The following is a 23,581-nucleotide window of genomic DNA, read 5'->3' as shown; positions in this document are numbered from 1 at the left end:
CTTTTACCAGAGCCCGCCGCAAGGCGGGATGGGCTTGCTGTGGCAGGCGACCCCCAGTTCGCTACCCCTGGCTTGGTTGCTAGTGACGGCGGGTGAGGTGTGGCAGGAGCAGTAGGCAGGAGATAGTGCTGGCAGTGGTCGATAGGCGTAACCACAGGTGACAGGCAGTGCACAGGAACAATGGACTAGGCAGCGGGCAGGAACTAAGGACAGGGACAGCGGACAGGAACAACAGGGAGCTGGGCCAAACACTATGGGAAGCATGTAGAGGCTCCAACACGAGGGACAGAGCATGCTGGGATTTATAGGGAGTGATTAGTGCAACTTCCAATTAGGAGCGGACTGGCCCTTTAAATCTGAGACAAGTCTGGCACAGCAAGAGACAGGAGCAGAGGAAGGTGAGGCGCCCCCAGGGGCCGAACTAGCAGCAATGCCGGGTCCCGGTACTGGGACACCGGCGGCTGCCAGCGGGAAGGAGGAGTTGCGGCGGGGGCCCAGAGCGCGGGACGCCGCCGCAGCCGTGACAGTACCCCCTCCCCCCCCTTTGGCCTCCCCCTCTTTCTTGCCTGCAGGAATCTCTTGATAAGATCTTGGTCCAGGATGTTAGTCTAGGGTTCCCAGGATCTCTCCTCAGGACCAAAACCTCTCCAGTCCAGTAGAAAAAATCGATTTCCTCTGACCGTCTTCATTGCCAGGATATCTTTAACAACATAGACATAGTCCGAGACGGCTTGAGGAGAAGTGAACGGGGATTTACTGGAGAATCGGTTGAGGACCATTGGCTTTAAAAGGGAGACGTGGAAGGAGTTCAGGATCCGCATAGTAGGGGGTAGACGGAGTTTGTAGGTGACTGGGTTGATGCGTTTTAGCACAGAAAAAGGTCCGAGGAATCGAGGCCCCAACTTGTAGCCAGGAATCTTGAGCCGGACATATTTGGCCGAAAGCCAAACTTTGTCACCAGGAGAAAAGTTTGTTGCAGGTCTTCTCCTTTTATCCGCCTGGACCTTCATGCGGTCGAAAGCAGTGAGCAAGGACTGTCGCGTCTGTCCCCAGATGGACTGAAGGTCTGACACCAGTTCTTTGACGGCTGGAACCTCGGAGGACGAGGAGAGAGGTAGAGGAGGACGAGGGTGACGACCATAGACCACATAGAAGGGTGACTTGCCTGTTGAACTCGAGTCCAGATGTTTGTATGAAAATTCTGCCCATGAAAGCAGACTGGACCAGTTGTCCTGGCGAGCAGAGACGAAGTGTCGTAGATAATTGCCAAGGACTTGATTGACCCTCTCCACTTGCCCGTTGGTCTGGGGATGATAGGCTAATGAGAAGTCTAGCTTCACTTAGTTTGTGAACAGAGAGCACGCCAGAATCTGGAGACGAATTGTGAGCCTCTGACACGATATGAAGAGGGAGACCATGTAGGCGGAAGATATGCTGAAAGAACAACTGGGCCAGACGAGGAGCGGATGGTAGTCCAGGAAGAGCCACAAAGTGAGACATTTTGGAGAAGCGGTCTGTAACCACCCAAATAACAGTGTTACCCGCAGATGGTGGCAAGTCTGTGACAAAGTCCATGCCAATATGGCACCAGGGACGGTCTGGAACTGGCAAGGGCTGTAGTAGGCCGGCAGGTCTTAGACGGGTGGACTTGTTCCTGGCACAGATGGTACAGGAAGCCACAAAGTCCTTGACATCTTGGAATAGGCTGGGCCACCAGTAGTGGCGGAAGATCAGTTGCCCTGTCTTTTGGGCTCCAGGTTGCCCGGCCACCAAAGAGGAATGTCCCCACTTCAAAATCCTTCTCCGAAGTGCAGGGCGTACATAGGTCTTCCCGGGGGGTACTCTCCGAAGAGCCAAGGTGGCGACTGGCATAAGACGATCGGGAGGTATGATGTGGCGAGGGGAGTCCTCTTGCCCTATGACATCAGATGCTCGGGAGAGAGCATCGGCCTTGACGTTCTTCTCAGCTGGATGAAAATGGATAATGAAGTTGAAACGTGAAAAGAAAAGCGACCACCTGGCCTGCCAGGGATTGAGACGTTGGGCCGATTGGAGATAAAGGAGGTTCTTGTGGTCCGTGTAGATGTTAACCGGATGCCTGGCTCCCTCTAGAAGATGACGCCACTTCTCCAGGGCCAATTTGATCGCCAAAAGTTCTCTGTCTCCAATAGTGTAGTTCCTCTCGGCAGGGGAGAAAGTCTTTGAAAAGAACCCACAGGTTCTGGTCTTACCAGACGCATCCTTTTGTGAAAGGACGGCTCCAGCGCCCACTGAAGATCCATCGTCCTCAAGAGAAAAGGCTTTGGTGGCATCCGGGCGGACTAGAGCAGGAGCAGAAGCGAAGGCAGACTTTAAGCTAGAGAATGCTTGCTTAGCCTCGGGCGGCCAATGCCTGGGGTCCGCCTTCTTCTTAGTAAAAGCCACAATGGGTGCGACCAGAGTAGAGAAATGTGGGATGAACTGCCAATAGTAGTTGGCAAATCCTAGGAGGCGCTGGATAGCTCTGAGACCCACAGGGCGTGGCCACTGAAGAACGGCCGAGAGCTTGGCTGGATCCATCTGTAGACCCCGGTCAGAGACGATGTACCCAAGGAAAGGAAGGCTGCGCTGATGGAAGACGCACTTCTCCAGCTTGGCGTATAAATGGTTGGCCCATAGACGTCGTAGAACCTGACGTACTTGTGTCACGTGGGTCTGCAGGTCAGGGGAGAAGACCAGGATGTCGTCTAGATAGACGATGACACAGACGTAGAGAAGGTCTCGGAATATGTCGTTGACAAATTCCTGGAAGACCGCCGGGGCATTGCATAGGCCGAATGGCATGACCAGATATTCGTAGTGCCCATCCCTGGTGTTAAAGGCGGTCTTCCATTCGTCACCTTCACGAATTCGGATCAAATTATACGCTCCCCTGAGATCCAGCTTGGTGAAGACCTGGGCTCCACGGAGACGGTTGAATAGTTCAGGGATGAGCGGAAGAGGATATTGGTTCTTGACAGTCACCTTATTTAGGCCTGATAATCAATGCATGGGCGGAGAGAACCGTCTTTCTTCTGCACAAAGAAGAACCCTGCGCCCGCTGGGGACGAGGATTTGCGGATAAAACCCTTCAATAAGTTCTCCCGGATGTAGGAGGACATGGCCTCAGTCTCGGGTACGGAGAGAGGGTACACCCGACCATGTGGCAGAGAAGTTCCAGGGAGGAGGTCTATTGGACAGTCGTACGCCCGGTGAGGAGGTAAAGAGTCCGCCTCCTGGGCAGAGAAGACGTCAGCCAAGTCTTGGTATTCCGCCGGTAGGCCAGATAGAGGCTTGACGGAGTCAGGTGACGTCACAGAGCACTTGGGCTGAGGAGACTTCAGACACCGGTTAGAGCAGTCCAGTCCCCAAGAGAGAAACTCACCGGTTCTCCAGTCTAACTTAGGGGTATGTAATTGCAGCCAAGGGAGACCCAGCAGGATGTCGGAAGAGGATTGGTGCAAGACGTAGAAGGAGATCTTCTCCTGATGTAAAGGGCCCACCTGGAGGACTAGAGGTACAGTCTGGTAGAGCACGACATTGTTAAGAGTCTCGCCCATGACCGAGGAGATAGTCAGGGATCGGGCTAGCTGAGTCACGGGTAGCCGCCATCTTTGGACCAACATAGCTGCAATAAAACTGCCGGCAGAGCAGATAGCAGAGTCGATAAAGGCAGTAGTCTGGTGAATTTGTCCTGATGGCGTCTGGATGGAAACTGGCATGGACAGCCGTGGAGAGGTGACATTCACACCTAGGGAGGCCTCTCCCACCGGACCTAGGTGCAAGCGTTTCCCGGACACTGAGGACGTTGGGGACATCTCTGCCGGTAGTGATCAGAGCCACCGCAGGAGAGGCAGAGATTCAGCTGCAGACGACGAGTTCTCTCATCAGGCGTCAGTCGAGTTTGTTCCACCTGCATGGGAACTTCAGGAGTCGGCTGGGGCACTGGAGCAACGGGATTCTGGAAAACCGGTGCCAGCCGGTGTTGGCGACGGGGCAGGCTTAGTCGCCGTTCTTGCCGGACCTCCTCCTCTCTCTCGGAAAACCGGTTGTCGACTCTGGTAGCCAGTAGAATGAGATCGTTCATGGAGGTAGGGAGGTCCCGGGGGTGGAGAGCACATCTTTCACCCGACTAGACAAGCCTTTCTTGAAGGTGGCAACTAGAGCGGCCTCATTCCAGTCTAACTCCGCCGCCAGGGTGCGGAATTGGATGGCGTAGTCGCCAACAGAGGAACTCCCTTGTGAGAGGTTGAGGAGAGCCGTCTCTGCCGAAGATGCACGGGCAGGTTCCTCAAAGACGGAGCGGAACTCGGCCAGGAAGGTTCGGAGGTTGGCAGCAACCGGGTCATCTCGGTCCCACAGCGGCGTGGCCCAAGTCAGGGCCCTCCCCTCCAGTAGGCTAATGATGAAAGCCACTTTAGAGCGCTCGGTAGGGAACTGACTACTTAAGAGTTCAATATGCATGGTGCATTGAGTCAGGAATCCCCTGCACAACTTGGGGTCTCCACCGTATTTACTTGGGAGAGCTAGTCAGAGTTTCGAAGAGTATGCTGGAGGTGGTGAGCGCTGGGCTCTAGTATGCTGCTGTAAGGCGGCAGTCAGTTGTTGGATCTGTTGTGACTGTTGCTGGATCTGCTGAGCCTGCTGGGCGACCACTCTGGCTACGTCACGGATATCAGGTACCTCGCCGAGATCCATGGTTGGAGCCTACTGAAACGCCAGGAGTAGTGGATCCTCTGTACCGTCACTAGTGGTGGCATAAACCGCACCAGGGAGCGGAGTCTAAGGGGCCGCTGGTTTTCACCAGAGCCCGCTGCAAGGCGGGATGCGCTTGCTGCAGCAGGCGACCCCCAGGTCGCTACCCCTGGCTTGGTTGCTAGTGACGGCGGGCGAGGTGTGGCAGGAGCAGTAGGCAGGAGATAGTACTGGCAGTGGTCGATAGGCGTAACCGCAGGTAACAGGCAGTGCACAGGAACAATGGACTAGGCAGGGACAGGAGAGGACAGGGACAGTGGACAGGAACAACAGGGAGCTGGGCCAAACACTATGGGAAGCATGTAGAGGCTCCAACACGAGGGACAGGGCATGCTGGGATTTATAGGGAATGATTAGTGCAACTTCCAATTAGGAGCGGACTGGCCCTTTAAATCTGAGACATCCGGCGCGCGTGCGCCCTAGGAGGCGGGGACGCACGCCGGCCGGCACAGCGAGAGACGGTACTGGGACACTGGCGGCTGTCAGTGGGAAGGAGGAGTTGCCGCGGCGGCCCGGAGCGCGGGACGCCGCTGCAGCCGTGACACATACAGTGGGGATGCGGCCATTTTGAGCTCCCCAACCATATGCGTCAACCACACTCTGTGTATAAGACGACCCCCGGCTTCTGAGAAGATTTTTTGGGGTTAGAAATTTGTCTTATACGCCGAAAAGTACGGTATATATATCATCATTACATTCACACATATAACATTTAACTCCATTTCAACAACCCCTCGTGTTATTATGAGGGTAAAACATGAACCCAGTCTAACTGTATCTTTTTATTGTCACTGGGGACTATTTGCTAAGAACTCTAAATGGAAAATTCTTTGCAGAAATTAAATCTGCAAGATCCACAGTTTCGACCACAGTGCCTTGGGCCATTCTTTATGTTTTCTTTGCTGTAATGCCTTACAACCATAGAGAACATCTATAGTTAAGAAAAATAAACATTAACATTGTTTTTGGTTCTAAACCTGCAGATATTGTAGACACACCAACATCTAGCTGCCATACATCACACCCTCTAAATCCTCAAGGCATCTGTCCAGCCACGCCCTTATTCAATGATGTCTCACGTCTTATTACAGTATGTAAGCACTTGCCTACTTTGTAACTTTTAATTTAGTTCTGCTGACAGATATGTTTAATGCGTGACCATATAACCTTTATGACTACTGCTGCCATTTTTTATGTGGTTATGTAACATAACATTTCGTGCAATATAATATTTTAGCATTATAGTTTAGCATTAGTATTTTTCTATATTATTAGAAATATACATACAGCACAATGAGAAAAGTTTGGCAGTGAACCTAAAGTGGGATATTAAAACCTATTGTATGGATTACAATACACTCAGCTTTGTTGGGTCTAAAGAGAACAATGGCTTACATGAGCCGATTAAATTGTTGGCCACTTGAAATTCTGTACTGAATAATTATTACCAATCATCATAGATAGATATCCTGTAATTCCCTCGGTGTGGCACTTTTTTAAGAGGATACTAGATGCCAGTCCCTGGCTAGATGACAGTCAAAATGCAGGTGGTAGACCTCAAGACTGGTACACAGAGTTTTACCCAAAAGAATGGTCTCAAAGCTGGACTTACAAGGTGGAAGGTGCTGTGTAATTGTAGCAGGTGTAAATCATGGGGTATATCGCCTGGGGCGGGTACACAGTCATGGGTAGTGAACACTTTATATTGCAGGGCCCATATGCTTAATACACCCCCCAGACTGTGTAATCACCCCCTTTACATGATATTCTTTTCCACTATTAAAATTAGGTAAAAACCCTTCTTTCATTTGAATTGTCAGACAAAGTATAAACCCACACATCTTGAGAATGGGAGGGCGTATCAAGGAACTGTAAAAGGGTATGTAGTCAGGGCATCCTGGACTATTATAGTAACATGTAACTTTGTGGCTACATGCCTCTTTAAAGAGGTGATAGATTAGAAACATGTGAAAAATATGTTAGAGACATGTGAAAAATACATATTGGTCAGGGTCTGAGTGTTAAGACCGCCACTGATCAGGAGAATGATTTAAGAGGAGTGTGAACACAGCACATCCTCTTGTGGCTCTGTGTTATGTGACCTGCATGGCCGCATAATGTAAGTCTATGGAGTTGTCCTGGTTAGACAGATACAAAGTGGGGAGTAGAAAGCCCAGCAGGGCAGACTTCTCTTGGCTCATTCTCCTGATCGGTCATAGTCTAAACACCCAGACCTGGCCCTTCAAAACTTTTGGCATGTCAGGTATGTCTACATTTGTCAAATTGTTACATGTCTTTGTAACATCCCCTCACTGTTCAATAGTTTGCGACATTTGTAAAAACCTATGCTATCAACATATCTTCCCATTAAAAACCTACATTTATAGATTCTGTACCGTTCATCAAACGTAACTTTTTATTTTCAAAATGATAAATTATAATGTAGCAGCCATAAGCACACTTACAGAATAGTATAAATACAAAGAACACTTCATTCTATTGAATGGTGTGCATTATCAACATGTTACTTTTTTAAAAAAAAAATTACTAATAAATGTTTTTTCATGGATTTCTCCATTATTTTCAAGTTAACACTTGCTTGCTTGCTACAATCTTCATTCTCGTCAGCCAAGGTTATCTTTTGCTCTGAGAGCAATTGTAAGTGCTACATAACCATGAACTTATAACTCGTAGAATGCCTTTACGCATATGTGACTTTTTACAAACCAAATTAAGATTATTTGATGAATTAGTTGCAAATAAGTACCATATACAGCGCTCTTTGGTGCCATAAGAGCCTCATTACAAAAGAGGAACCTAATAATGCTGAAGTAATATATGTCTACATAGAAGCTTAATGTACGTCCTTGTTTCTTTAATTTAACATACATTTGTTTTTGACAATGAATACAATTATTTTCTCATTCGTGAGAACGAGTCTGACTAAGCGATGTGTGAATGGTACTATGAAATAATGTTTCTTTTGCTAGAGTCTTTTCCTCTCCTCCATCCCACCTCGAATCTGCCTTCCGCTGACAGCTGATGCTGGTTCAAACTGGCTGGCTCTAGACATAGCTGCATCCTCTTTGTGGTTTGTTCTCGCCGTTAAAGCTTTTGTTTCCAGTTGGAGCAGAAACAAAAAAAATGCCAGGAAAAAAACAATTCTAAAATGACTGGCTCTGCCACGGCTTTATACAAATCCTATTGTAGATTTAGTATCCCTGCCTCAGCCTGTCACTGGAAATACTGGGTAATTTATTCCTAGCAGAATATTTTTAACCATTATATCTTGCATTTTACTGGCTTCTACATATTTAATGTAGCTGTGTGAACTAACGCACAAAAAGGGCAAAGCATCAACTGAGATTTCTGAAAGGATATGACACGTTAGCCGCCTCTGACAGTCCCTGCACAATGTCCACAATAGGACCTGCTGTTCTGGTGACAACACGTAGGAAGAAGCCGTTATACAGTATATCATCATCATCATGGTTTTAATTGTGTGTAAAAATAAAGTAAAAAATGTGTAAACGGATGAAAAAAACTGCAGTTTTTTTTTTGTTTTGCAATAACAGGTCGTAAATAATGAGCATGTTCATTATTTTTGTGCCAGTACTCAATTATTCTCTATTGTGTGTGACTAATGGTCAGTTGCCCATAGACTTTAATAGAGCACATTGAAAATACAGCTGTGTTTTACACTCAAATTTATTTTACAGCATGTGAACATAGCCTAAGGCCGTATCATGACTACTATAAATAATTATCGTAATCGTTATTTGTGGCCATTATTTTTAAATAACGCCCATTATTATAAAAACAATTGTTCTTATTTTACCTAAAAAGATGTTGTGGAAACATTGCCTTAGGGCCCAATTACACAAATGGATTATCGTCCGTATTTGTCCGATTATCGGCCATTATGGCCGATAATCGCTTTGTGTAATAAAAGGCAATGATCAGCTGACATGCACAATGTCAGCTGATGAATGTCTTTTAACATGTTGAAAGAAGACAACAAAGGCAACGATCTGCTGTCGCTATGTGGGCTCCCTGGACAATTTTAAGATCGTCCAGAGAGTAGAGATGATCAAACAGGGCCGAGGTTCAGGTTGGTACGAACCCGAACCATCGGCATTTCACTCCCGATGCCTTCCCGTTCCATGGTGAAGGTGGAGACATCTTGAGTACCGCCTGGAAAACAGGGATTCAGCCTAGGTAATTGGCTGTATCCCTGTTTTCCAGGCGGTACTCAAGCGGGAGTCAAATGCCGATGGTTCGGGTTCATACGAACCTTAACCTCGGCCCTGTTTGATCATCTATACCAGGGTGCCCCTCCCACAGCTCCCGCTGATCAGCCTGCATAATAGGGGCTTGACACTGTAAAGATTACCCCTGAAAGTTTGATTAAAAGTTTATGAAAATGGCTGTAACAATTTGTTGGTCAAGAGAAACTTATAATCGAATAATAGTTGTAACTGATAGGTGACAGATAGTTATGATCTGTATGAAATTTTCAGCCAAGACTTTTTGTTCAGAAAAGATCTTTCATCCATAAATGATCTTTCAGTTAAAAATATCACCAATACATTCCCTGAAAAGTGGTCCATCTTTTGCCCAGAGACATTGATCATGTATAGCTAGTTTCAAAAAATGTAAATGGAAATGTGGACTAGCATGTGGATGACTGTGTCAGCAAAAAGATCATTTAAACAAAACTGTTGTTTAACTATTAACCTACTTCTATCTAATATGTATGGCTATCTTAAAGAGGTACTTTTTTGCTCATACATTGCTTTAATAAATGTATTACTTTGTATTTTACTTTGTAATATAACTTTATTTAAAACATTTTTTTTTTTATAGTTTTTACATATATCCTACAAAGAATGGGCTATACAACAGTATAATCACAATCTCAAAAGTCTTTATTAAATAATTCAAGTTTTAAAAGCTATAAATGCAGAGCAGAATAAAAAAGATCCTTCACACAGGATGGTAATACACAAAAACATTCAGTAATGGAGGACAATTGGCTGCAGCACAATGTAAACAATGTAAACATAAGTCCACAGTGGGTACAATAACCTGACCACATAAGTCAAATAACGTGCTGCATCTATAAGGTGCTACCAATCTCCATACTCCCTCTAGATCCTAAAGTGCCTGTGCCGATAAAATCTCATGAGTAAAACAGAATCCAGAAATCAAAAACTGTGATATTACCTGTACTGCTGTGTGTAGTTCCCCCCAACGCGCGTTTCGCGTCTGGCTTGATCATGGAGGCTCCGTGATCAAGCCAGACGCTTAACGCGCGTTGGGGGGAACTACACACAGCAGTACAGGTAATATCACAGTTTTTGATTTCTGGATTCTGTTTTACTCATATGAGATTTTATCGGCACAGGCACTTTAGGATCTAGAGGGAGTATGGAGATTGGTAGCACGTTATAGAGGCAGCACGTTATTTGACTTATGTGGTCAGGTTATTGTACCCACTGTGGACTTATGTTTACATTGTTTACATTGTGCTGCAGCCAATTGTCCTCCATTACTGAATGTTTTTGTATATTACCATCCTGTGTGAAGGATCATTTTTATTCTGCTCTGCATTTATAGCTTTTAAAACTTGAATTATTTAATAAAGACTTTTGAGATTGTGATTATACTGTTGTATAGCCCATTCTTTGTAGGATATATAATAGTGGATGCCTGGGGAGACTGGTGGTAATATAGGATTATAATATATATATATATATATATATATATATATATATATATATATATATACATACACTTATATTGAATTGCAGCCATAAGGGGTGCTATACAGAGCAGGGTCCTGTTCCCCCACATACTCTATATTCTTATGTACAGTACCTGAAGGGGAGGTTGCAGAGGCAGAGGATTGGGAACTGCAGGGCTGCATGTTGGTGGCAACAGAGGGGGCACTGCTCCCCTTACTACTGACAGACAGCGACCCCACTTTGAACCGCAGGGGCACGGTCCAATCGCCGTGCCCGCTAATGAGCCATTTAGATGCAGCTGCTATTTATCCCCCATTCCTGGTGTCTAGGGGTCAGATCCCCCCCCCCCCCCCCCCGATGCGATCGCGGAAGGGTGATCTGTTTAACTTACCCGGCCAGGCCTCAGCGTCGGAATGAAGCTGATCTAATGGATCAGTGCTCTATTATATACGTAGCATTGATCTCAATGGGAGATTAATGCAGTGTATATAGAAGTCCCCAGGGGACTTCTTATTACTGTGTAAAAAAAAAAACTTAAGTTTTTTCATTAATAAAAAAAAACCCTCCCCTAATAAAAATTTTATCACCCCCCCCTTTTCCCATTTTATAAGTAAAAATAAATAAATAAACAAACAAACATGTTTGGTATCGCCGCGTGCTTAATCGCCCAATCTATTAAAATATCACATTCCTGATCTTGCATTGTAAGTGGTGTAAGCGCAAAAATCCGCCAAAGTGCAAAATTGTGCATTTTTGGTCGCATTAAATCCAGAAAAACTTTATTAAAAAGCGATCAAAAAGGCATATAAAATAAAAGTTACATAAGTTACATATAGTTGTAATCGTACTGACTTGAGGAACATAGATAACATGTCAGTTTTACCATAGGACAGACGGTGTAAACACAACCCCTCCCCAGTAAAAACAAATTGCGTTTTATTTTCAATTTCACTGCGCAAATATTTTTCTTTGTTTCGCTGCATATTTTATAGCAAAAATAAAGTCTGTCATTGCAAAGTACAATCAGTGGCACAAAAAGTAAGGGTTTGTGTGGGCCTGTAGGTGAAAAAAGGAAGTGATACGGCCTTTTACACAAAAAAACGAAAGCGCAAAAACAAAAGTTTGTACAGCCCTGAAAGGGTTAAAACATATGTTTATGAGGCGGTTTGGTGCACTGGGGGGCAGGACTACTACCTTCAGAGCACGAATCCACCCTGGCCTGCCTGCCCCTTCTAATAAATATTTATCTGGCGCTCTGCAGTGATGACCTCCAGAGTGTCGGCACTGCAGAGCACCACATGAATATTCCTTAGAAGGGGAGGGCCGGACGGGGCGGATCAATGCAATGAGGATGGTAGTCCTGCCCCCAGTGCACCAAACCAACTCATTAGCATAGCAAATAAATTAAACTACAAAGTACCCGGAAATGGCATAGAGCAGTGGTACTCAACAACTTTTAGTGAAGGTCTACTGTCAGGTGAAGGTCAGAGCTGAACATCAGTAGGAAACTTGTTTTGCTACTTTTCACAAACGTTCAACTATTTACATACAGAATTGATGCTTATTAGCGGGAAAACTGGTGTTTTTTCTCTCTCACCAGCACTTTGATATTGGGTACAAAGGGGGTGACTGCCCTAGTAGTATATAGCCCCCTCTGTTGCTCCCCCAGTAGTATATAGTCACCCTGTGCGCTCTCCCCCAGAAGTATATAGCCCCCCTGTGCGCTCTCCCCCAGTAGTATATAGCCCCCCTGTGAGCTCTCCCCCAGTAGTATGTAGCCCCCCTGTGAGCTCTCCCCCAGTAGTATATAGCCCCCTGTGAGCTCTCCCTCAGTAGTATATAGCCCCCGGTGAGCTCCCCCTGTAGTATATAGCCCCCCTGTGCGCTCCCCCCAGTAGTATATAGCCCCCCCAGTAGTATATAGCCCCCTGTGCGCTCCCCCAATAGTATATAGCCCCCCCAGTAGTATATAGCCCCCCTGTGCGCTCTCCCCCTGTAGTATATAGCCCCCTGTGAGCTCCCCCCAGTAGTATATAGCCCCCCCAGTAGTATATAGCCCCCCTGTGCGCTCTCCCCCTGTAGTATATAGCCCCCTGTGAGCTCCCCCCCAGTAGTATATAGCCCCCTGTGCGCTCTCCCCTTATAGATTGCCCCCAGACAAAAAAACAAACAAACAAACCACTACAAACTCACCTAACACCTTGCTCCCCCACTGCGCCTGTCTTCTTCCCTTCTCCTATCGGCTCGGCCCCCAGCTGATACGCGCTCTCTGGAGATGTCCCGGGGATTCCTCAGCAGAGCGCGCACCAGTGACTTCAGTGTACGCCGATGGCCTGCACTTCCAGGAAGTTCAGGATGGCGGCGTACACTGAGGTTACTGATGCGCGCTCTGCTGGGGAATCCCCGGGACATCCCCAGAGAGCGTGTATCAGCCGGGGGCCGAGACAACACTGCCCCCAGCCCCACAGGCGTACTGAAATCTAATGACAGTACGCCTATGGGGCGGGAGGCAGTGCAGTGGGGAGCGTGACACGTGGGGGCCGTCTCGGGACGGGGCGGTTGGGAGGTCTGACCAGGGGTCCGGATAACTGGCCTCCGTGGTCCTGGTTCGGACCACGGTCCGCCAGTTGAGGACCCCTGGCATAGAGGTTCAAGGTTAGAAGCTTTATCCTGTGCTCTAAAGAGACATAGCAGCTTAGATGCTTTTAGCCTGCTGAAAGTTTCCCTTAAAAAGACTTTTTTCAATGTTTCACATTCACTGACTTCTGTTTTTAATGCTAGAGCCCCACTTGTCAGTAAAAACAAGTGTAACATAGCCAGAATTTTTATAATAGTTTCACATGACATTGAGGGATAGTTCATATCATAACCATCATATGACCAAATGCTGCTGTTGAATAACTGTTATCTCCAAAAGTTTTATGTCCCTCTCAGTACATATTAAAAGCGAATGTACCACTAAGTACATTGCTTCTTTATTTTTTACATGAACAGACCGGTGATGGCGCAAGGATGCCAGTGCCATGGTCCTTTTTTTGAACTGCAGCCCAGTTCCTGCACAGCGCTGGTCTATTCCCGAGCACCAGCCTGGCACAAAGGACTGGAAGAGGACCCACCAGCCCCCAGTTTAACCATCTCCCCTTTGTGACGTGATTGATTCTAATGGAGCCGTGTCAGTTTCTTTTTCCAATGGCTATCAGTTTAGTTGAGCCCCCTAGGTGACCAGTAAGTGGGTATTAATGTATATTTTATCATATCCTCTGATGTGTTAAATGTTTTTACTATATAAATAAATGGTGCTGAAAATCCCCGGGATCTAGATTTTATACTTCTGTTTAATAACCTGTTGAGTAGCCCTCTCAGATATAACTGCGCACAGCTGAAGACAAGTACAGAGCTCTCCCTTGTGGACAGAATTTTTAATGTAACATAATAAAAACCAATAGACTCTTGACCTACTTCTGAACATGAGGCATGATTTAGGGATGACACACAGCACTTCCCTTATTTGACGTGACTTCCCTAGTGTATGCTCATCATGCGTCATTACAGTAAAAATAAATGCCCTGATGCGATCTAACATTTTTATCAGACATATTTTCTCAAAGTCATACTTGGGATAATATGTATAAAAGCAAATGTAAAAAAGCATGCACAATAATGATAGTCCGGAAAAGGTGAAAAATAATGGGTATAGAATTTTTAAACAACAACTCTCACCCGATCTTGCATCCTTATTGCCATCTAATGATTCCCAATCCCAAAAAATTATATCTGTAATACCTACATTAAATCATCATCACCTCTTAGGCCAAACAACTGGTTAGAAACACTAGCACTTTTTCCGCCCCCCCCCCCCCCCCCCCCCTTCTCAAACGGGTCATCTCCAAACTATACCACCATCTTACGTCCACGAATAATGATAGTAAACCGCGCAGCATTTTAGCCTGGGAGAAGGAGCTCCAAATGGTCTTCTCAGAAGAACAGGTGAAATTTATGGCGACTCACTCTCATGCATGGCTTCTCCACATGTGTAGGAGTACAAGAGGCCTCCTACAAGTTGTTTGCTAGGTGGTATAGAACCCCGGCCTCCTTGTTTGATCATGGACTCACACCCAATTACACATGTTGGAGATGCGGTAGAGAGAGAGGTTCATTGTCCCACATTTGGTGGTTTTGCAGCGCCATTCGCTTATTCTGGGAACAAGTGTCCTTCTGGATCTCCAAACTACCCAATTCAAATTCCCCACTTTCTCCGGAATATGTTCTCCTATGGGCACCAACCCCCTCTCTCTGTCAGAATAAAAGTTCTCTTATTACCCACTTGGTAGCTGTAGCCAAAATGCTTATACCACTCAAATGGAGGTCTACTGACCACCCATCTATATCTCATTGGATTGAAAGGCTGGAGGATACCCAGAGGCTGGAAGAAATTATTAGTTGGCAGAATGATGCCTATTTAAAAGTGTAGGGTCCTTGGATTGCTCTACTGAAACGTAATCAATGCTGAGTAGATTATTTTATAACAAATGATACATGTCTGTGTATGGATCTTTTGCATTTAAGTCTTTACATTTAAGTCTTTAATGAGGTGCGACGCAGGACTTCCCCCTCCCTCCCTTCTCTTTTTCTCTATTCCCCATCCAAACTCCCCCCATGGTTCTGTTAATTCCCCTCCTCTCTCCTTTCTCACCTAAGACCCTTTCCACATTATATATCTTTCTAGATGAGACTGTTACAGGACTGTAACTTGTATCTTCATTGTGTGTATCTTCATATTTGTATACAGTTTTAAACTGAATTTGCAATAGGGTCTACAAACCCTTTCCTCTTTTTTCTCTCTGTATTTTTAATGTCTTGTTATAAAAACTGAAAAATTTCAATAAATAAAGATTGGGAAAAAAAAAGAAATTAAATGCCACTATATAGCTCCATTTATCTACAGGCATGGACCCCATTTACTTCTATGGCCTGAACATAGTCATCTAGGGACTACGTTTGGGTTGTTTCTTGTATATAATGTGTGTGTGTGTGTGTGTGTGTGTGTATGTGTATGTGTGTGTGTGTGTGTGTTTATTGTGACTGACCAATTGAGAACACCTACTGTATACAAGTGGGAAATGACCCAAACATAGTCACTAGCTCATTTTGTATTGTTACTGAATGAAATAATCACTGTACACACACACACCAATAATATCAATGTGACCACTATACAAAGGTCAATAATACCAGCACAACAGGAATACACATAACTATCACATAGAGTAGTGACTGAATAATACCGCCAGACTGATACTGAATAAGGCTATGTTCACACTACGTAAGAGACTGGCCGTTCCGTGACCCTGGCCGGGTCACAGAACGACCAGTTCCTGGCCGCACCATCTCGGATGATTTTTTTTGGCAGCAGAGCTCTGATGCGGGCGTGCGCTGATGCCGGAGCCGTTCGCTTCACTGTGTGAACTGACAGGGCTTTCTGCGGCCAGAATTCACTGAATTCCGGCCGCAGTAAACTAACATGTCAGTTATTTGCGGCCCCGTATGGGATCCCAGCCAGAGCGTATACGATGTGTATACGCTCCAGCCAAGATCCCATTGAAAGTAAGGCATTGTTCCACCCCGCAAAAACTACGGCCGTTGTTGCCATCGGCAACAACGGCTGTAGTTTTACATAGTGTGAACATAGCCTAAAACATCATATACAGAACAATATTTTCCTATATACTGACCATATACCACTATATATCAGCCCCACAGATCATGAAAATGTTGTTATTATTATTGTGCAGTTATATCAAGTGACTCAGGTCATGTGTACTGTGATCAGAGTCAGAGTCACAGAGCTAGGATCTTGGCAGATTATCGCTCTGTGTAATAGGGCCCTTAGATGGCAATGAAGACTTCTTATGGTCACCACTTGCCTCTGCAGAATCTGCAAAAAGCCCATCTTGGGCACTTTTCCAGCAACCATCTAACTGCAATAAAACTTTTGAATTTATAGTTCCGCAAACAGTAATAATAATGCCGCCGTTGGTGCCCTGAACACTAATATTGGGTAGGTAAGTTTGTTCCCCATTAGGTTGGTAGGTTCCTCATAAAGTGTGTGTGTGTGCTCTGTGTGTATGCTGTGTATCTTCACAGCAGTTAGGAATCCATCTATTAGGCAGGCTATTACCCATTAGGCAGGTATGTCCAACAGTAGGTAGGTATGTAGCAGGTAGTCCCTCAATAGGCCTGTATTTTCCTACATTAGGAAATCATCAGTACTCAACCCCCCAAATCCCAGGAAGGTATATGAACGTAGCAGACAGATCCCCCAGTAAGTAGGTATGTCAACCCAGTAGACATCTCCCCCAGTAGGTAGGCATGTCATCTCAGTAGACAGCTCCCCCAGCAGATAGTAATGTCATCTCAGTAGACAGCTCCGCCAGTAGGTAGTTATGTCATCTCAGTAGACAGCTCCCCCAGTAGGTAGTTATGTCATCTCAGTAGACAGCTCCGCCAGTAGGTAGTTATGTCATCTCAGTAGACAGCTCCGCCATTAGGCATGTAGTCCCCTGTCTGTGCTAAAATAATAACAAAAACAACAAAAATCACACACCTCTCCTGAACAGAACACAAGCCAAACCTCCTGCTTCTTCCTCTGTTCTGGAGCCGGAGCTGATTATGGGTGATGTCACCAGGGCAGAAGTCATGTTCCACTCCCAGTGTAGGCTGCAGCCTGGAACTGTCTGCAGCCTATAATTGACTTAAAGTGGTACTCTTAAGGCCGAGGCAGATTATGAAGTTGGTAGTTTGGAAAGCCGTTGGCCCCCTGGGAGCCTTAAACCCTGTTGCACTTAAATAAAGGGGTTATCCAGGATTAGAAAAAAAATTGCTGATTTCTTCCAGAAACAGTGCCACCCTTGTCCTCAGTTTGTGTATATCAGTGCTATTGAAGTGAATGGAGTCATGTTGTAATATCACACACAACCTGAGGCCAGGCATGGCCCTGTTTTTGGAAGAAAGCAGCTATGTTTTGTAATCCTGGCTATCAGGGGCGTAACTAGAAATGGCTGGGCCCCATAGCAAACTTTCCAATGGGGCCCCCCCTGTACAGAGCTGTACGGATGAAGTTTTTCTGCACTGGGTCCCTAAGAATATGTGAGTCCTACCCTATGGCCCCTGAAGATGTGTGGTACAAGAAACGCGTTGGGCTGAAAAAAACGTGTCTGAAGAGTGTCCAAGTGAAGTAAGGGAAGTAACCTCTTCAGTTATTCTAAATAAAACGCACTAATGTAAATACTCACAAAATAAATAGAAATGGACACTGAATAATATACTGGGACAAATTACTTGGAATTTGATTATGCACACCAGGAAAAATTAAATGAAGGTGCTGGAAGCATAATAGGACGATATACAGTGCTTTTTTGGAGATTTGAGATTTTTTATAACTTTTTGTACAAGCTAAGAAAAAGGTGATGGCTGTGTATATTTAATAGACGTGTGGCTTTTGATACATATTTTAGAGGTGAATTCAAAAAAATTTTTTAAAGGGAACCTGTCACCCCCCGTGTTGGGGTGACAGGCTCCCGACCCCCCGTTAGAGCCCCATATACTTACCTAATCCTGCCGGGTCCCGCTTCTGGAGGTGGTCGGGTGACGGAGATCTCAGCCGCTGCAGCCCGGCGCGCGCGCTGAGAGATGAGTCCAACGCTCATAGAGAATGACGGAGCGCTGGACTCTCCTGTCATTCTCTATGGGTGTTGGACTCATCTCTCAGCGCGCGCGCCGGGCTGCAGCGGCTGAGATCTCCGTCACCCGACCACCTCCAGAAGCGGGACCCGGCGGGATTAGGTAAGTATATGGGGCTCTAACGGGGGGTCGGGAGCCTGTCACCCCGGCATGGGGGGTGACAGGTTCCCTTTAAATATATTTCCTGATACTTCAGTGCAATATAAATTAATTTAAGGAAAAAATACTAGTGTTTACAACAATCAGTTTACATATATACACTATGTACAGACCAATATTACCGCCACATAATGACCCAGAACCACACTATAAACAGAACAATATTACGAGACTGACCAAGTGGCAGTCAGTCTATGGTGATAATGACTCTATATATAAACTATATACAGACCAATATTACCACTAGAGATGAGCGAACCTGGAGCATGCTGGAGTCCATCCGAACCCGAACGTTCGGTATTTGATTAGCGGGGGCTGCTGAACTTGGATAAAGCCCTAAGGTTGTCTGGAAAACATGGATACAGCCAATGACTATATCCATGATTTCCACATAGCCTTAGGGCTTTATCCAACTTCAGCAGCCACCGCTAATCAAATGCCGAAAGTTCGGGTTCGGATGGACTCCAGCATGCTCCAGGTCACTCATCTCTAATTACCACCTAGGGCTGGGCGATATGGCCAAAAAATAAAATTTAATTTTATATTTTTATTTATTTATTTATTTTTTTTTAATTATGATAGGTGTAGAGTAGAGGCATAGTGGATAAGGGGTGTAGTAACAGTAGAAGCATAGAAGATGAGGGGTGCAGTAGTAGTTAAAGTGAATGTACCACCAGGCTCAGGCTGAAGCACTGGAGGCGGAAAGACCCACCCAAAATGGGAGGAATCCCCCGCCCCTCTATGACACTGCTCCATTAGAATCAATGGAGCTGCGTCATAAAGGGGTGGGGTTTCCTCCCACTGGGGGTGGGTCGGCCGCCTCCAGTGCTTCAGCCTGAGCCTTGTGGTACAGTCACTTTAAGGGGAGTAGCACTTTTGGGAGGAGTAGTAGTATCAGGAGTGGGGGTAATAGTAGGAATGGTACTGGGGGTAGTAGTGGAGCAGTATTGGGGTTAGTAGTGGAGCAGTATTGGGGGTAGTAGTGGAGCAGTATTGGGGGTAGTAGTGGAGCAGTATTGGGGGTAGTAGTGGAGCAGTACTGGGGGTAGTAGTAGAGCAGTACTGGGGGTAGTAGTAGAGCAGTACTGGGGGTAGTAGTAGAGCAGTATTGGGGGTAGTATTAGAGCAGCATTAGGGGTAGTAGTAGAGCAGTATTGGGGGTAGTAGTAGAGCAGTATTGAAGGTAGTATTAGAGCAGCATTAGGGGTAGTAGTAGAGCAGTATTAGGAGCAGTATTTGGGGTAGTAGTAGAGCAGTATTGGGGGTAGTAGTGGAGCAGTATTGGGGGTAGTAGTAGAGCAGTATTGGGGGTAGTAGTAGAGCAGTATTGGGGTAGTAGTAGAGCAGTATTGGGGGTAGTAGTAGAGTAGTATTGGGGGTAGTATTGGGGGTAGTATTAGAGCAGCATTAGGAGCAGTATTGGGGGTAGTAGTGGAGCAGTATTGGGGGTAGTAGCAGAACAGTATTGGGGGTAGTAGTAGAGCAGTATTGGGGGTAGTAGTAGAGCAGTATTGGGGGTAGTAGTAGAGCAGTATTGGGGGTAGTAGAGCAGTTTTGGGGGTAGTATTGGGGGTAGTATTAGAGCAGCATTAGGGGTAGTAGTAGAGCAGTATTGGGGGTAGTAGTAGAGCAGTATTGGGGGTAGTAGTAGAGCAGTATTGGGGGTAGTAGTAGAGCAGTATTGGGGGTAGTAGTAGAGTAGTATTGGGGGTAGTAGTAGAGCAGTATTGGGGGTAGTAGTAGAGCAGTATTGGGGGTAGTAGGAGAGCAGTATTGGGGGTAGTAGTAGAGCAGTACTGGGGCTAGTAGTAGAGCAGTATTGGGGGTAGTAGTAGAGCAGTATTGGGGGTAGTAGGAGAGCAGTATTGGGGTAGTAGTAGAGCAGTATTGGGGGTAGTAGGAGAGCAGTATTGGGGGTAGTATTAGAGCAGCATTAGGAGCAGTATTGGGGGTAGTAGTAGACATGTAACACACACTTCATTCATCCATTATACACATATATTCATACACACACTACATGTACAGTTAATATACCTACTACCTCCAGCATGCTGGGAGTAGTGGTGCATCCCCCTTCTGTCCTTGGAAGCAGCAGGCTAGGATTCTCACACAGCAGCCTCTCCCTCATGTCCCGACTGCTGTAACATAACACCAGTGGCAGCAGGAGGAGGGAAGGAGGGGGAAGCAGAGGACGGGGGTCAGATCCTGCATGAAGGAGGGAGGGGGGCTCATACACAGGGAGCAGAGCCTCCTGCAGCCTCTATGTGACCCCTGATGGCAGCCATTAGCTGTAGGCAGGGATCACTGACAGACGCTGCAGGAAACTGCCGGTGCTCATAACACACACACACCTTAGCCTGCCTGGCATCCCTGCCTCCCCAGCTCCCCTGCTAACCTGCTGCACTGTGATAGGCAGCGATCCCTGTGGCCCAGCTCCGGTGCAGATGGTGAAGTGCTCCCCTCAGTCCTGGCTCTCTGACTCCGCCCCCGTGTACAGCTGAGAAGACACTGCTGGAATTAGCAATTATCCCCTGCTGTGCCCGCCCAGCACTGCAGCAATAGCCGGCCGAGACGCAGGGCCCGGCTTCAGTACAGTCTCTCCCCTGGTTAGCTAGTGGCAGGACAAAAGTCCCGAACAGCTAACCAGGGAGAGTGGAAACATCACAGGTGGCAAACTGACTAGGCGGGCCCTTTGATGTGAAGGGCCCCGTAGCAGCCGCTACGGCTGCTATGGCGGTAGTTCCGCCACTGCTGGCTATCACCATGAAACTTATGCTATTTTCATATTGTAACCTATTCTGCTATACTCATTGCACTAAATCCTAAGGATATTTCCTTTTTTACTCATCTAAATCACTGTTGCACAACAGGCTTTTGGAAGGAACGAAATATGTAAAAAAAAAAAAAAACTTGTGCATGTTTGTACTTGTTCCATAATTTCTCAGCCAAATGACCAATTAATTCTAGCCAGCAGTCAGCTAATTCACATAATTGGCCAATACGCATTATTGCATAGTTTCGCTAATTTTTAAGCTGTTTTGCCCACAGCTTACTTGACGCTGAATTTTACTTCAATTGCATAACTGTTCCATAAGCGAAAACGGGGGATTACAAGGACCTGGCAGTCTTCCAATGACCAAAGTGTACTACTTATAATATAATAGTGTTTATGTCAGACTCCTTATAGCAGAACAGTATGCAGAGTGGAAAGTTCCAGTGCATGTTTATATCATGTTATATATCTGTATGGAGCAATCCTATCGTTAAATTTCTATGCTTTGAGCTGGAGATGCAGAAGTTGTAGTTGGACATGAGCTCTGTAACCTGAGAGAGCCCAAGGATACATTTGCCCTAGACCAGTACTATAAAGGTCGCCATACACCTTATAACCAACACTCGTGTGTATGGGGCTCTCCGCAATGTCCACCAACAGATGATGTCGGTAGAGATAGGGGTGATGGACAATCACCCCCTGACCCCCTTGTTCTCGGAGAGATAAGTTAAAGCCAGAGCTGGCTTTGTGTATGGGTAGCACAGAACAGGAAGAGGTACAGATAACTGACAGCTAAACAATTGTTTGCCTGTCAGTTATTGCAGGTGTATGGCCACCTTGATACCAGGGCTACATTTACTTTTTATAGCACTACTGATTGACTATAACAATTGAGTGCAGTCTTTAAGACTGGCTACAGTTATAGCTCGATAATAAAATCAATCAGTAGTGCTACAAAAAGTTAGTGTACCCCAACCTACATGATGGGTCAATGTTGGGGGCTGTGGTATAGTTTTTGGGGCTCAGCTCTTTAGGCTAAGCTCATGGCATCCAATGCAGTTTTGGGATCATGGCAGTCTTATTTTTATTGTTTTATGACATGTCTCTCTACAAATTCCTTTGTATATCAGTCATATACTAGATCAGGCTATATTCACATTTGAGATAACATGTATGGCACAATGTATGTACTAAAGCTGAAGCTCCCAGTGCCTCCATTAGGATGGTATATACAGGCTGGCATAATGTTTTAAAGTATAGGAAAGCAGAGTGCTTTTGTATAAAATGGGCCACTGCTAAAAGAAAAAAAAAATTGGTCAGTGTTGAAATATGTCACTTAATGTATACATTGGAGTATGTCTGAATAATACATTGGGATATGTAAAGATGGTCTAACCTCTTGGTCTGATATTACAATGTTTTTCTTGCAGGACACCCAATTATGATGTAATTTCTATTATAACCTCTTAGTGCCCTGTAGTATATTAGCTACAAAATCTGCACCATTTGGACAATAAATCAAGTTTTTTGCCACCTCAAGTAGGTGTCGAGTAGGTATCTTTCGAGTAAAAGAAAAGCTTATGTGACAGGTCTACCCTAGTGGCCATGGACTCAGTAGCTGCTAGTCAAAGTAAATATAGGTGGTCATAAGATGTAACTATTTGTAGCTGTGTTGTAGAGTAGGTAATAAAAGATGAAACAACACTAAGGGTACTATTACACGGAACGATAATCTGCTGAATCGGCCCGATACGGCCAATTATCGCTCCATGTAATAAATACAACGATCAGCCGATCGTTGTCATCGGCTGATCGTTGATATAGGTTTGGATCTATTTTCCTCGGGCGTGTAATTTTCCTTCCTACGTGTAATAGCGGTGCGCAGCCGGCAACTGACAATATACATTACCTATCTTCTTCTCCCCAGGTCCTGCATGCTCTAGCCTCAGAGCGTCCTGTCAGCTGACAAGCCGCCCGGCCTGTGATCGGCTGAGCGGCCAGTCAGCTGACAGGCCACTCTGAAGTTAGAGCGCGCGGGACCTGGGGAGAAGAAGACCGCAACAGCAGCCCTGGAATGTGGATAGGTAATGTATATAGTTAAGCAAGGGCTGCAAGGACATCGGTAATGATGTCCCTGCAGCCCTTGTTTAACGATTATTGGGCCGTGTAATAGGTCCAGTAAACGAGCGACGATCTAGTAGATCGCTGCTCGTTTACAGGTATTATCGGGCCCCCATCGGCCCGTGTAATACCACCCTAACTATAATTGTGAACAGGATCACTCATGATATATAAGTTGGCCATACACAAAGCTCCTACACCATCACATGGACTGCCACAGTCGCACATGGCCGTTCTTCCTGGAGGTTTACATTGATCTCTCAGATAT

At 45.9% G+C, this 23,581-nt stretch overlaps 1 protein-coding gene and 1 long non-coding RNA gene across 9 annotated transcripts in view; one reads left to right on the top strand and one right to left on the bottom strand.

Moving 5' to 3' along the window:
• The window catches only part of ADGRV1 (adhesion G protein-coupled receptor V1), a 354,135-nt gene that overhangs the window by 73,100 nt on the left and 257,454 nt on the right, over nt 1-23,581 (bottom strand). The window lies entirely within an intron of this gene.
• LOC138786148 (uncharacterized) overlaps nt 10,066-23,581 on the top strand; it is a 46,140-nt gene continuing 32,624 nt past the window's right edge. Inside the window, exon 1 of the long non-coding RNA XR_011362187.1 lies at nt 10,066-10,118. This is a non-coding gene — a long non-coding RNA (uncharacterized lncRNA). The remainder of the gene's footprint in view (nt 10,119-23,581) is intronic.

This window comes from Dendropsophus ebraccatus, chromosome 3 (assembly GCF_027789765.1).
Source record: "Dendropsophus ebraccatus isolate aDenEbr1 chromosome 3, aDenEbr1.pat, whole genome shotgun sequence".
Taxonomy (NCBI): domain Eukaryota; kingdom Metazoa; phylum Chordata; class Amphibia; order Anura; family Hylidae; genus Dendropsophus; species Dendropsophus ebraccatus.
This window is presented reverse-complemented; position numbering and strand designations above follow the sequence as displayed.